General features: G+C 38.0%; 1 protein-coding gene across 1 annotated transcript in view; it reads left to right on the top strand.

Annotated features, from left to right (window-relative positions):
- Nucleotides 1-2014: 2014 nt before the first annotated feature.
- LOC124795979 overlaps nt 2015-13453 on the top strand; it is a 78589-nt gene continuing 67150 nt past the window's right edge. Inside the window, exon 1 of the mRNA XM_047260061.1 lies at nt 2015-2132. The gene's annotated coding sequence lies outside the window, so the exon portion shown is untranslated. The remainder of the gene's footprint in view (nt 2133-13453) is intronic.

Raw genomic sequence — 13453 nt, 5'->3', positions numbered from 1 at the left:
TTTTAGGTGTGTCCATTGATGAGAGGTTAAACTGAAAGCAACACATTGATGGTCTGCCGAAACATCTGAGTTCAGCTACATATGCTATTAGGGTTATTGTAAATTTTGGTGATAAGAATCTCAGTAAATTAGATTACTGTGCCTACTTTCATTCACTGCTTTCGTATGGCATCATATGCTGGGGTAATTCAGCGTTGAGTAGTAAAGTATTCATCGCTCAAAAACGTGTAATCAGAATAATTGCTGGAGCCCACCCACAGTCATCCTGCAGACATCTATTTAAGGATCTAGGGATCCTCATAGTAACCTCACAGTATATATATTCACTTACGAAATTTGTTGTTAATAATCCAACCCAGTTCAAAAGCAATAGCAGTGTGCATAGCTATAACACCAGGAGAAAGGATGATCTTCACTATGCAGGGTTAAATCTGACTTTGGCACAGAAAGGGGTAAATTATGCTGCCACAAAAGTCTTTGGTCACCTACCAAACAGCATCAAAAGCCTGACAGATAGCCAACTAACATCTAAAAATAAATTAAAATAATTTCTAGATGACAACTCCTTCTACTCATTGGCTGAATTTTTAGATATAAATTAAGGGGGAAAAAACTTAAACATCAGTGTCATGCAATATTTTGTGTAATGTAATATCTTGGACAGACATCTTTTATTAACCTGACATGGTTCCACATCATTACGAAGTGTCGTATTCATGATCTATGGAACAAGTATTAATCTAATCTAATCTAATCTGATCTACAATCCCATCTCGAGAATATGTTGCCCACTGGGATCATAACTGACGATGTCGTTAGGTCAACATAAGAACATGTAGGGATCATCTGGAGCAGCTTTGAAAGACTTGTGCCATCATCAGCGTTATACTCTGTTACAGGTCACAGATCGCCACCTGTCCTGCTTTCCAAAGCGTGCAAGTCTCCGATCTCCACATTCTGTAGCCACCATGTCAGCTGTTCGTGATGTCGCCATCGTTCAACCGCTTTCCATAGATGCTCACGACGGCAATGCGTGAACAGCCTACCAGCTTCGTATTTCCAAGACGCTCATTCACAGGCACTGGGCACAGCAATATGCCCTTTGTCGAAGTCATTTATGTCATTTGCGACCCGTATCGCCGCCATAATGATTCCCCATTAGTATCTTCTCCGCTTATATACTTTCCTAACAGCTTCACATGCCAGGCGGCACTCAGTCTCGCTATGCGCAGTGGTCGTAATGTTGTGGTTTATCACTGTATTTAAGCATGCGCCAACTTTTGATTACTTTTAGTTTTGAAGAGATTGACGGTGTCTTTGTGTGTAGCCGTCTCTCGTTCCTATTGCATTGGTACATAAAATTACTAACTGGAGATTTTGTTTATAATGGGAATCAAAATCGACGTCGTTGTCATTGTATTACGAGCAGCCGCTCTTTTTTTTAGAAGAACATAGTCAGAGAAACTTAACTGAAAACATGTTTAACAAGTCCAAACAAAATACACTCAATAGCTATTTGGAGAAACTCTCGATATACAGGTAAAGTTAACAACAATGAAACTGTCCTACAAACAAATTTTCTCTCTACTTATGAGCAAAAATAATTGTATGGCAGTTTTAAACATGTTTCATTTATCTTAGGGCCGTAGACAAATTTCTGTTTTCGTTTATAGTTCAGAAGAAACGCTCTCATTGGCTGTTACTATAATTTCCCTCATTACCTTGAACAGTCAACGCTTAAATATATCTTCGTATTATTAATTAAAATACAAATCTGTTGAAAGAGAATAAGATTTACGATATAAAATATTTTCAATCTGATTTTCGAAATCAAAGAGGCTGGACGATGTGGGAAAACAGCCAATCACATGTTTGCTTTTGACTTATAGTTGGTGACTTGTGCAAATGCACATTTGCTACTTGACTGCAACACGCGCAAGTTTCAACTGTCATTCTGCAAAGATCTTATAAATACTTATGACCAACTTTATCTTTGGTAAGTAAAACTTGCTGCCGTGTTTGAATTGAGCGGTCTGCACGAAGGTAGTTTTGTAAATAGTGTACAGTATTTTGATTTAACGGGATGAATACTCACCAAAGAATTTAGGTGTAATATTCGTCAGCCACACATGGTAAGTGCGGAAAATGTAAAATAATCCACCGGCGTCAGTTGCCAGAGCAAATTTTATTTGTTGTTAGAGTCCTTTGCCCCTCCAAATCGGAGTTCGCTACTGTAGGATTACCAGCAGTCGTGAGGGTTGAAATCCCGTATTTTGTCTGTGTAAAATTATAGGATCGCAAGAATAAATATTCGATTTTTCATTGTGATTCTATATTTTCATTGTAGCAAGGCTGTAAGTATAAACTGTCAATATTATCAACCCAGAAAACTTAACGAAAAAAAGTGTGCATGGTGTCATTAACGTTGAGCAAATATTAGCTTTTTCATCGAATTACCATTTGTACGAAGGGCCTACATGCAGTGAATTTCTGCGTATTGGTCGTTCTTTGAACGTATGCACATTAGGGAGACGAGTAAAATGAAAGTGTAGTACAGTGAAATTACTTTGCATTAGGCGTAATTTTTTACAGTGCTGATTCTAAATATAATGCAAAACATTAAATTCAGGAGTTTCTGTGAAGTTACTCTTCAGTGGAGTAGGAAGAGTTGGCCAACAGAAAGTTCTGTTATCCAGTCTAAAACTAAAGTACATTGTAAACATGACATTAAATGTGCTCTGGTATGTTGCTGAATCCACAAATAAGACTCCTTTCTGTCGTGGTACCAACATAGGTTGTTTCTGCTCTGAGTGTTACATTCATGCGCTTCACTATTTTCATGGAAACAAACATTAGCAATGTCAAAGGACGTTAATACATAGTTATATTGTGAATTATTTGTAAAGTACCCAGCTTTTTGAAGAAGGATGGTGCGATGACATCAGACATAAGACTTGTAACTCAGTTCACTATTTTGAAACTATCGACTATGTAGATTGAATTTTCCAACAAAGAGATTCCGTAACTTGTTAATCAATGGAAATATGTAGAATAAACTTTTGTATCACATACAGCTGTAAATGTGTATTGCAAATATAGCTAATACAAGGTGCGAACACCATTTTGAAGATGTGAATTTTGGAACAGTTCTAGATACTTTGTTTGGGTTTTTTTATTTGAAAGATAATTGCTTTATGATTACAAAGAAATCCTCCATTTGGACTTATCTGTGAAAGTTATTTTACTATAGCGCTCAGAACTTTTTTACAATTTGTGGAAAAAACTTTTTTTTTTTTTTTCAAAAATGCCAATTCTTCTTTCTCCCCCCCCCCCCCCCCACATTAGTGTCGTATAGTTCTACATTCCCAGAAAAGGAGAGCTTCTACTTTCAAGTTTGACAGATTTTATTTAAAAAAATAATTTTTTAACTTTCAAGGGTACTGTATGTCTTCACTGAAGTTGTTTCTTACTAATTTCTTTGTTGCAATGTTTATTTCTGTTGGCTTTGTTGCAGTTATTTCTTTTCACTTTCATTATTGCAGATATTTCTTACACTTTGTTGTAGTTTGTCAGTTTCTTTGTCGTGGTTGTTCATTGCAGGTTTCTGTATTGTAGTTGTACAGTGCTAATTTGTTTATGGAAGAGGCTTCTAAGAAACCTGAGACCATCCAGTGAGTTCTGTGTTTTTGTGAGGAATTTGCCAGTTGACAGAGTTGCAGTGTGTTTTGTGAAAAGGACTCTTTGAAATGTCTTCTGATTGCGGGCACAGGAAACTATTTGCATATCCATAAAAGAACTATATATAAGACAGACAAAAAACATACTTTGTTTGGGTTGGGAATAAGTGTTCTAATTTGAAGACTGTTTCAAAGTGAAGATGTTCCCAGTGATGACGTTTTGTGTTCTAAATGTTTTGAAAGAGTAACTACAATGATTGTATCTGAACAAGGTGAAGCCTCCCATGCAGATTTTGCATCAATGGAGGACGAATTGAATACCCTGAATCAGCCAACTACAGAGGTAGTTGGGTCATAAGCTCTATGCTTCAAGAAATCTTGGAGAAATTACTAAATCTATGGATTAATACACTACAGCTAAACTTTACTAAATCTATGGATGAATACACTACAGCAAAACTGCCCACACTCTTCAAAGTAGAAATTCCATCTTCAGAAGAAAATTAACCAAAGCACTCTTGCGTCTCTTGCCAGGAATTTTTCACAAATATCAATTCAGCTGTTGAATATTGTGCATCCTACAGTGAAAATGTGCAAGTTTTAACTGTTATTCCAGAGACATTTTCAAAGAAAACAATTTTGAACCACTTTCTATCAGTATCGAAGTACACAGTAGACAAATCGAGAAATGTGAGGTCTGTAAAAGAAGTCTCTATAAGACCAGGTCCCAATTATGGTCATCCTGTAGAAGCAGCTCAAGTTCAAAGAGTGCAGTCATTTTATGTGGAAGATAAATGGGACTGTTCTCACCAGAGTGCCAACAAAAAAGACACTATAACTGTAACAGTTAAAGGTCAAAAAGTTGTAAAAGATATTGGAAGATCAAAATTTTTTGCAGTATGACCTAAGTGGGTAGTTCCACACCCACGTAGAAATGTCTGTTTATGTTGTACTGCGTGAATTTTGAACTTCAGGTGGTAACTTTGAAGAACTTACTGGAGCATGTGACATATGACACCTTGGTTGGGCGTGTGAAGTCATTAGTAGTCTGTGACGTAAAGTGAGAAACTAGTTTGTTTCAGGAATGTGGTGACTGTCCTGGAAAGGGAGGACTGTCTTCACTGACACTTGGCCTGGAAGACATAGCAGATAACTCCGCAGAAATTACACATGTGAGAGGAAAATATTTAACTAAGAAAACTATTGCTGTTGGCAGTGTCATTGATGTTAACTTTGTAAATGGTCAGTGAAATGAGTAACACACCAGCATCTGAAGGAATTGCAACACCACCACATTGCAGAAGTGAAAGGGTATGTACAGGCTGAAGAATATGTTTAGTGCTTCGCTGTGATTTTGCTGAGAACTGGTTTGTAGTTCTCCCACAAAAAGTACAATGGTGTCATGGAGTAATGACCAGGTTTCAATTTTTACAGGAGTAACATATTTTCAAAACAAGACCACAAGTGTAGCAGTTATAAGTAATGACACAGGACATGACCCAGCACATGCTGCAAACAGGGGCAGAGAAGATCATCTTTATTTCTGATGGTGCTTGTAGTCATTTTAAAAATCGTTACCAGCTGTTTGAATTGAGTAAGTCATTTGTGCCAACTGACTGGGTATGCAGTGTACTAGTCATGGGAAGGGGCCTTGTAATGGTGTAGGAGGCCTGCTGAAGAACTATGCTACGAAACATTATCTTTCCAGACCAAATACAGAGGAAATCGAAGAATTCCATGAGCAGAAGAAAAAGAATGGTCCAAGCAAACTACCCCTGGGAAAGGAATTCAGAAGACACATTTTTGGACTGAAAGTGATGGGCGAACTCATATTGCATGCGCTTTATAGAGCAAGAAAGAAGAAATTACGTTCATTCGGCCAACACCTCAGAAACAGCAAGATAATATTCAGATTCACAACCTGAGAAGGGAGATGTTTGTCGTGTGTGTGTGTATGACTGAGACTGGTGGATTGCAGAGATTATAGATACCAGTTATGAGTTAAACAAAATTGTAGTGAACTGTATGCTACCACATGGACCAGCTGCTGGACATAGGTTTCCAGCTGAATGACAGCTGCAGCACCATCAGTGCTCATTTCCTGTTCACTATGTTTTGAAGATTGTAAGTGCTCCAGTTCTTCTTGGTTCAACAGGAAGGCATCACTCTATATCAAAGGAAGATACTGAAGCAATGGAACACATTTTTAGTTCACTGACTGGCTAATTTCAGTACAAAACAGAGTGCACAGAAGTTGTATAAATTGAAACCTTTAGGTCTTTGGATCTTTTTCACATACATTTTGGAACCATTTAAAATGTTTAAAAATGAGTCTCATACTCATCTTTCAAAACTAAAATTATGTTAAATAAGGTTAGGTTTGGATTTTTATGAACCTGTCATGTGATGATAAAACAGATTTTATGTATGGCATAAATTTCAGTTGTTCATAAAAACTGTTCAACCTAAAAGTGGAAGCTCTCCTTTTGAGGGAATGTAGAACTGTATGACAGTGATCAAAATTTTAAGGATTGGCATTTTTGAAAAAAGATCCATAAATTATTAAAAAAAGTTCAGAACACTATATTAAAAACACTTTGACAGGTAAGTCCAAATGGAGGATTTCGTTGTAATCATAAAGCAATTATCTTTCAAATAGAAAAAACCAACAAAATACCTAGAACTGTTCCAGAGATACAGCATTTTAAAATTTTTTCCAAAATTTGCATCTTCAAAATGACGATCACAGTGTCATCTTTGGAGGGCTTTATCTTGGAGCAGAAATTTTTGACGAAAGTTTTGGCGAAAACAAGAAATTACGTGTTCCTCACTTAATCCTTCATTTTAACATATGCTAAATTCAATAACATCCAAGACTATAAGGTAAAATATTTTCCTAGCCTGCCTGAATTGACACAGACTATGCCTTGTTGTTGTTGTCTTCAGTTCTAGCTAGTTAGTTTCATGTCCCATTGAGTATTTTGCATGATTGTTCACTTGTATTTAAGCTCCACAATCATACTGTAATCATCAGTGAGTCAATCCAAATGAAGTGGTCCAATAAAAATTAAGTTGGTTACTTGGCCATTTTTAAACATTTTTTTTTTTTAATATGTAATTACCCTATCATCAAGAAGTTCAAATCGGTTTTTTTAAAAATTTTACCTTTCACCTTTACTGAATGGTGGCCATTTTTGTTTGTGAGCGTGCGACGATGTTTGTTTAGAGACATTAGCGAAATTTTTAATATCTCTGCACTGGGTTAAGTTAAAACAGTGCAACTGACATGATTGTTCTTAGAAAAGTATCCTCTACAACATTGTCTATTACACAAAATACCCTCAATTCAAAAATAACCAGTCAAAATTACCTCCAAAGTTTGGTATCAAAATTTTCAAAAATAACAAGCAAGGAGTGATTTATGAGAGTCTATTTTTTTTTCTATAGTTGGATATCGTACACTACTAGCCTCATATAGAGAAACAACACTTACAAATGTTTCCTTAATTTTTTATGAATTTTTGAAGTTTGAAAATTTTCATGTTTTGTTAAGTTTGGGGTTCGTTATCTCAGGTGGAACTGAATATAAAAATATGATTTTTGCACAGTTTGTACACCTATATGATAGCAATGTACTGTAAAAATTTCAACATTGATATCTGACTGTGAACAAAGATATGAATTTTTGAAAATGAGGAAATAATTCACATTACTCTGCAACTGATCTTACGGCTGTTGCCTATTCATGTGTGATACTGGTGGGATATAATCAATTATTATTGAAGTAAGATACCGAATGATATACAAAAAGTGGAAACATCACTGAAATTAACATTTATATCATTTTGATATACTTAAAATAAATATTTTCAATTAACATCAGTCGAGGTGCGACTGTTCCTAAACCTGGTGGTGAATGTTAAGAACACCTATTTCTTCAGACAGATTCTGTGTTATAGAACAAGATCTCCCAGTTGCTGTGGTAAGTTCAAGCACTGAAAGTTTTCTTAAAACATTTTTCATTGGTATCCAAATTTTTTCACTAGTAGATTTCTTGAATGATGTTCTTGAGCCAGTGGGGTGGTAAAAATGCACAAAAAGATCATTTTTTTCCAAACTTCTTCTTTCAACCTCTGCAAGCTACCACTGTCCATGATACACATTTTCCACTATGTCATTCAACGTTAAAGACAGAGATGTAATTTTACTGACACAATATCCTCATAAATTTTGGTTTCTGATGTTACATAGCATCAGGCTAAGTTTTCTGCAATACCAAGGAATTTGTGGAAATGCCTTATTCCTTTTATTGCTATACAGTTTTCAAATCTGGTTTGAAGGGTTGTTTTCATATGCAGAACCACTTCTTCTTTCTTGATCAGAAAATAGGTAATGCCTTTAATATTATCCTTGCCAAAGACGTAGGTCACCACACACCACCCAACTTGTTTTCTGGTAGGGAAAGAAACAGCTTAGTTTCCACCCACCTTTTCTTGTAGCTTGTTCTTAATCAACTAATGAGTTAAACATTGCTCACAACGTATCGGGCAAGCAGACATGAAGGTAACTTTCTTTCTACTGATGACACGGCCACGTACCATTCTGTTAATGTCCTACATGTCCTGTACTGTGAGAATTTGGTATTTGTAGGCTTACTTTACTTACTTCATGTACCTCCTACTCCACCATATGCTTTTCTACCATGGCAAGATGCTAAAAAGTGCCATTCAGCCTCCAACCAAAAGTCTACTTTGTGGTTGCACAGATTTGAAAAATTCTTTTTGTTCTTATACTGACCACCATTTCCATCTGAAAAGTATATCAGCTTCTCAACCTTGGGAAAATTTTCTTTAATGTAATTTATTACATACTTTTGAAACACATGTACAGCCAAAGTGTTGTGCTCCAAGTAGTCGCTTAGAATGCAAGTTGAAGAACTGCAAACTTCATCTTTCTCATTTTTAAAGCAGAGAATAAATTGATGTACTGTTGCCTGGTCATCGACCCAGTGGTGTCCTTGAATCACAAATGTAAAATTTTCTGCAAAATCAGCTAGCACTATCCATTCAGTTTCATGAAGTTGTGCTTTTTTGTCCTTCACAAACTTACTTTGGATTTTAGAAACATAGTGGTGACTTTTGAGTTTTTGTAAGTTATCAATTAAAGATGACAAGTATTCTCCCTTAGATTTAACCTCTGTTATCATTTCTGCCCTGTTAGTTGTGACCCTCTGTTGAAGGTAATACAGTCTGGTATTTCTACATGTTCGTGAAACAATTCAATACTGGGGGGCGACGCTTCAATCCCGCGTCCGGCCATCCTGATTTAGGTTTTCCGTGGTTTCCATAAATCGCTCCAGGCAAATCCTCGCCATCTGGTCCCCCCCCCCCCCCCCAACTCTTCCATTTACTCTCAGCGCATACTCTATACTCATTAGACTGTACATTCCATCAGCAGATCATTTAATTCTTCTTCACCTTCACTCAGGATAGCAATGTCATCAGCAAATCGTATCATTGATATCCTTTCACCTTCAATTTTAATCCCACTCCTGTACCTGTCTCTCTCCTTGTAGCTTACCACTATTTTTCTCAGAATTTCGAACATTTTGGCACCATTTTACTTTGTCGAATGCTTTCTCCAGGTCGACAAATCCCACAAACCTTTTTTGATTTTTCTGTAGTCTTGCTTCTATTATCAACTGCAATGTCAGAATTGCCTCTCTGGTGCCCCTACCTTTCCTAAAGCCAAACTGTTTGACTTCTTACACTTCCTCAATTTTCTTTTCCGTTCTTCTATGTATTATTCTTGTCAGCAGCTTGGATGCATGAACTGTGAAGCTGATTGTGTGATAATTCTCGCACTTGTCCGCTCTTGCAGTCTTCAGAATTATATGCTGATATTTTTCTGAAAGACAGGTGGTATGTTGGCATTCTCGTATATTCTACACACCAATGTGAATAGTCATTTTGTTTCCTCTTTCCCCAATAATTTTAGAAATTCTGATGGAAAGTTATCTATCCCTCCTGCCTTATTTGATCTTAAGTACTCCAAAGCTCTTTTAAATTCTGATTCTAATAGTGGATCACCTATCTCTTCTAAATCAACTCCTGTTTCTTCTTCTATCACATCACACACATCTTCCCCCCACATAGAGGCCTTCAGTGTACTCTTTCCACCTATCTACTCTCTCCTCTGGATTTAAAAGTGGAATTCCCATTGCACTCTTAATGTTGCCACCCTTTGTTTTAATTTCACTAAAGGTTGTTTTGACTCTCCTATATGCTGAGCCAGTACTTCTGACAATCATTTCTTTTTCTGTTAGTTCACATTTTTCATGCGGCCGTTTCATCTTAGCTTCCCTGCACTTCCGATTTATTTCAGTCCTCAGCGACTAGTATTCTGTATTCCTGAATTTCGCTGAACATTTTTCTACTTCTTTCTTTCATTGATCAACTGAAGTTTTTTTTTTTTTTTTTACCCATAGTTTCTTCGCAGTTACCCTCTTTGTACCTATGTTTTTCTTTCCATCTTCTGTGATTGCTCTTTTTAGAGATGTCAATTCCTCTTCAGCTGTACTGCCTACTGAGTTATTCCTTATTGCTGTTTCTATAGCCTTAGAGAACTTCAATCAAATCTTGTCATTCCTTAGTACTTCCATGTCCCACTTCTGAGAGTACTGATTCTTCCTGACTAATATCTAAAACTTCAGCCTGCTCTTCATCCCTTCTGCATTGGGATCTGAGTTTAAATCAGCTCCTGAGTATGACTGACAATCTAATATCTGGTTTTGGAATCTCTGTCTGAGCATGATATAATCTAACTGAAATATTCCCTTATCACCTGGCTGTTTCCAAATATTCCTCCTTCTCTTGTGATTTCTGAACAGAATATTTAGTCTTTCTCATCTCTCATTCCTTGTTCAAGACCATATTCTCGTGTAATCTTTTCTTTTGCTCCATCCCCTATAACTGCATTCCACTCCCCCCATGACTATTAGGTTTTCATCCCCCTTTACATATTGTATTACCCTTTCAGTATCCTCATTCTCTCTCTCTCTCTCTCTCTCTCTCTCTCTCTCTCTCTCTCTCTCTCTCTCCATCTTCAGTTTGTGATGTCGGCATTTGTACCTGAACTGTCAGTTCTGATAAGAACAACCCAGTCACTGAACTGTCCACAGTAACATACTCGCCCCGTCTCCCTATTCATAATGAATCCTACTCTCATTATACCATTTTCTGCTGCTGTTAATATACTCATCTGACCAGAAATCCTTGTCTTCTTTCCATTTCACTTCACTGGCCCCTATGTAGCTAGTCTGAGCCTTTGCATTTCCCTTTTCAGATTTTCTAGTTTCCCTACCACATTCAAGCTTCTGACATTCCACACCCCAACTCGTAGAATGTTATTCTTTCATTGGTTATTCAATCTTTTTCTCATGGTCACATTCCTCTTGCCAGTCCCCTCCCGGAGATCCAAAGGGAAGACTATTCCGGAATCTTTTGCCAGTGGAGAGATTATCATGATATTTTTTCAATTATAGGCCGCATGTCCTTTGCACACACATTATGCATCATTAATGCAGTGGTTTCCATTGCCTTCTGAATCCTCATGCCATTGATGAATGCCGATTCTTCCACCTTTAGGGGCAATTTCCCATCCCAAGGACAAGGGAGTGCCCTGAACCTCCGTCCACTCCTCCACCCTCTGTGAAAAGGCCTTTAGCAGAATGAGGGTGACATCTTATGCCGGAAGTATTCAGCTGCCAATGCTGATTATTAATCAAAATTTAAGCGGTGGTTGGTTTCAACCGGGCCGAAGATGTTTTGATTACTAACCATAGACACTACCCCTAGATTATCCAGCTATAAACGTGTTTTAAATAGTTTTTCATTAATCCTTCCAGGCACCAACCAGTAAAGCATACTCTCTCCCATACCATGACTAAATTAACACATCTCTTGTGTCTTCTGGCTGCTGCTATATCAGTGTGATGAATTATGTTGGTGATGTTATTCACCGCATATTTTTCATGGCATCATGCTAAGGCATTCATAATACAGCTCCTCCATTGCTGCAGCAGCTTGTGAAACCTTTTTATGCTGTGATTCGTGTCTTCCCGAAGCGATGTGAATGTGACACATGAGAAATCAGAAAAGGAGGGGAGGGGGTTACGAGATGACAGTGCCACAGAAGCTCCTAGGCTACAGATAGGCAACCAGCAACCCTTGGGCTGGATGTGACCCCCAGAAGAAATACTTTTGGGGGGGGGGGGGAGGTGAGAGAGAGAGAGAGAGGGGGGGGGGGGTGATGGGGCAGGAGGAGGCTGCGGAGTGGGTATTTTTAGGCATAATTTGTTGGCATGGTGTATAGGGAAATTTGTGTCATTCATTTCGGTGCATTACCCCATAAACATTAACGTCATGGATGCTACAGTTCTGATGATGTGCTGTGACAAGGTGGCCCGTGAGCTTAAGTAAGTATGTTAACCAGGGCCATGCTTGTCCTAGGCACTCAGTTCATTTGCACACCAGATGATTGCAATGTAGTCCTTTGCCAAAAATTTGTGTCCCCTTAGAAACTGACAGCTGACCTCTCATCCATGAACTATTTTGTCATGAATTATTCCTAGAGAGGTTGAAGAATCTTACACTGTGATGTTATTTTCTGTTTCTTAAAAGTTTTATTTTCTACTGAACTCATCATTACAACAACGAAAAATGATCCCAAGTGGCTCACGTATCAGTGACATGGAAGAAGTGTCTGGGCTGCATGATTTTGCAGTCAGCTGCTGTCACCAGCAGAGAGTGAATATCTAAAAATTAACAGACCTTCCTTTTGTAAGGAAAGTTAATTGCAGTGTGTGTGTGTGTGTGTGTGTGTGTGTGTGTGTGTGTGTGTGTGTGTGTGTGTGTGCGCGCGCGCGCTCGTAATTATATTATTGTGTAGTGTTACCTTACAAAAGGAAGGTCTGTTAATTTTTAGATATTCACTCTCTGCTGGTGACAGCAGCTGACAGCAAAATCAGGCTGCCTTCCTGTGGCATGTCATGTAAAAATCACTGAATTTTGTATATCCCACCGAAGCTCAACAGACTTCATAGGCCTGGAGCCATTGTTGCACATCAATACTCACGGATTGGTGCGCTCAGAAACTTCACCCTCTCCACATATTGTTACACACTTATTTACTTTGTCGCTGCTGCTAGTATTGTTTATATCTTTCCAAACAGTGCGCTTATTTACTAGGTCAGCCAAACAAACCATGGCCTCCTTCATTTTCTTGAATCCATGCATTCTTCTCCAGGTGGTCCCATCGTACTCATATCCTCTCTTATCCCATCAACCCATCTCAGATATGGTTTTTCCCTTGGTCTGTTACCTCTGATGTCTTCTTCCACAACTTTCCTGGTCATCTGGCCTACTCAATGTATTATTTGCTATTTCAGTCTCCTCTATTTAACCACGAACACAATGTATGATGATTTGTACAGCTCAGTTCACAATTCTCCCTCTCCCTCTTTTTCCAGTCACCTCTCTTTGAAATTGGTCCAAAAATATGCCTCAGAACAGCATTCTCAAGTGTCAGAAGTTTTCATTCTACCTCTTGGGATAGAGTCTCTGCATTGTAAGGGCCATATGTAGCATTACAGTTCTGCAGATCGTAATCTTTCAGTGATATTGCAGTGTAGTGTTTGAATGTAGAGATCAGGCGCCTTCCCGTAGCATGCCAGAATGCAGCCCCACTGTGAGTGGTGTTCCCTAACAGGGCATAAG

The sequence above is a fragment of the Schistocerca piceifrons genome, chromosome 4 (assembly GCF_021461385.2).
Source record: "Schistocerca piceifrons isolate TAMUIC-IGC-003096 chromosome 4, iqSchPice1.1, whole genome shotgun sequence".
NCBI lineage: Eukaryota > Metazoa > Arthropoda > Insecta > Orthoptera > Acrididae > Schistocerca > Schistocerca piceifrons.
This window is presented reverse-complemented; position numbering and strand designations above follow the sequence as displayed.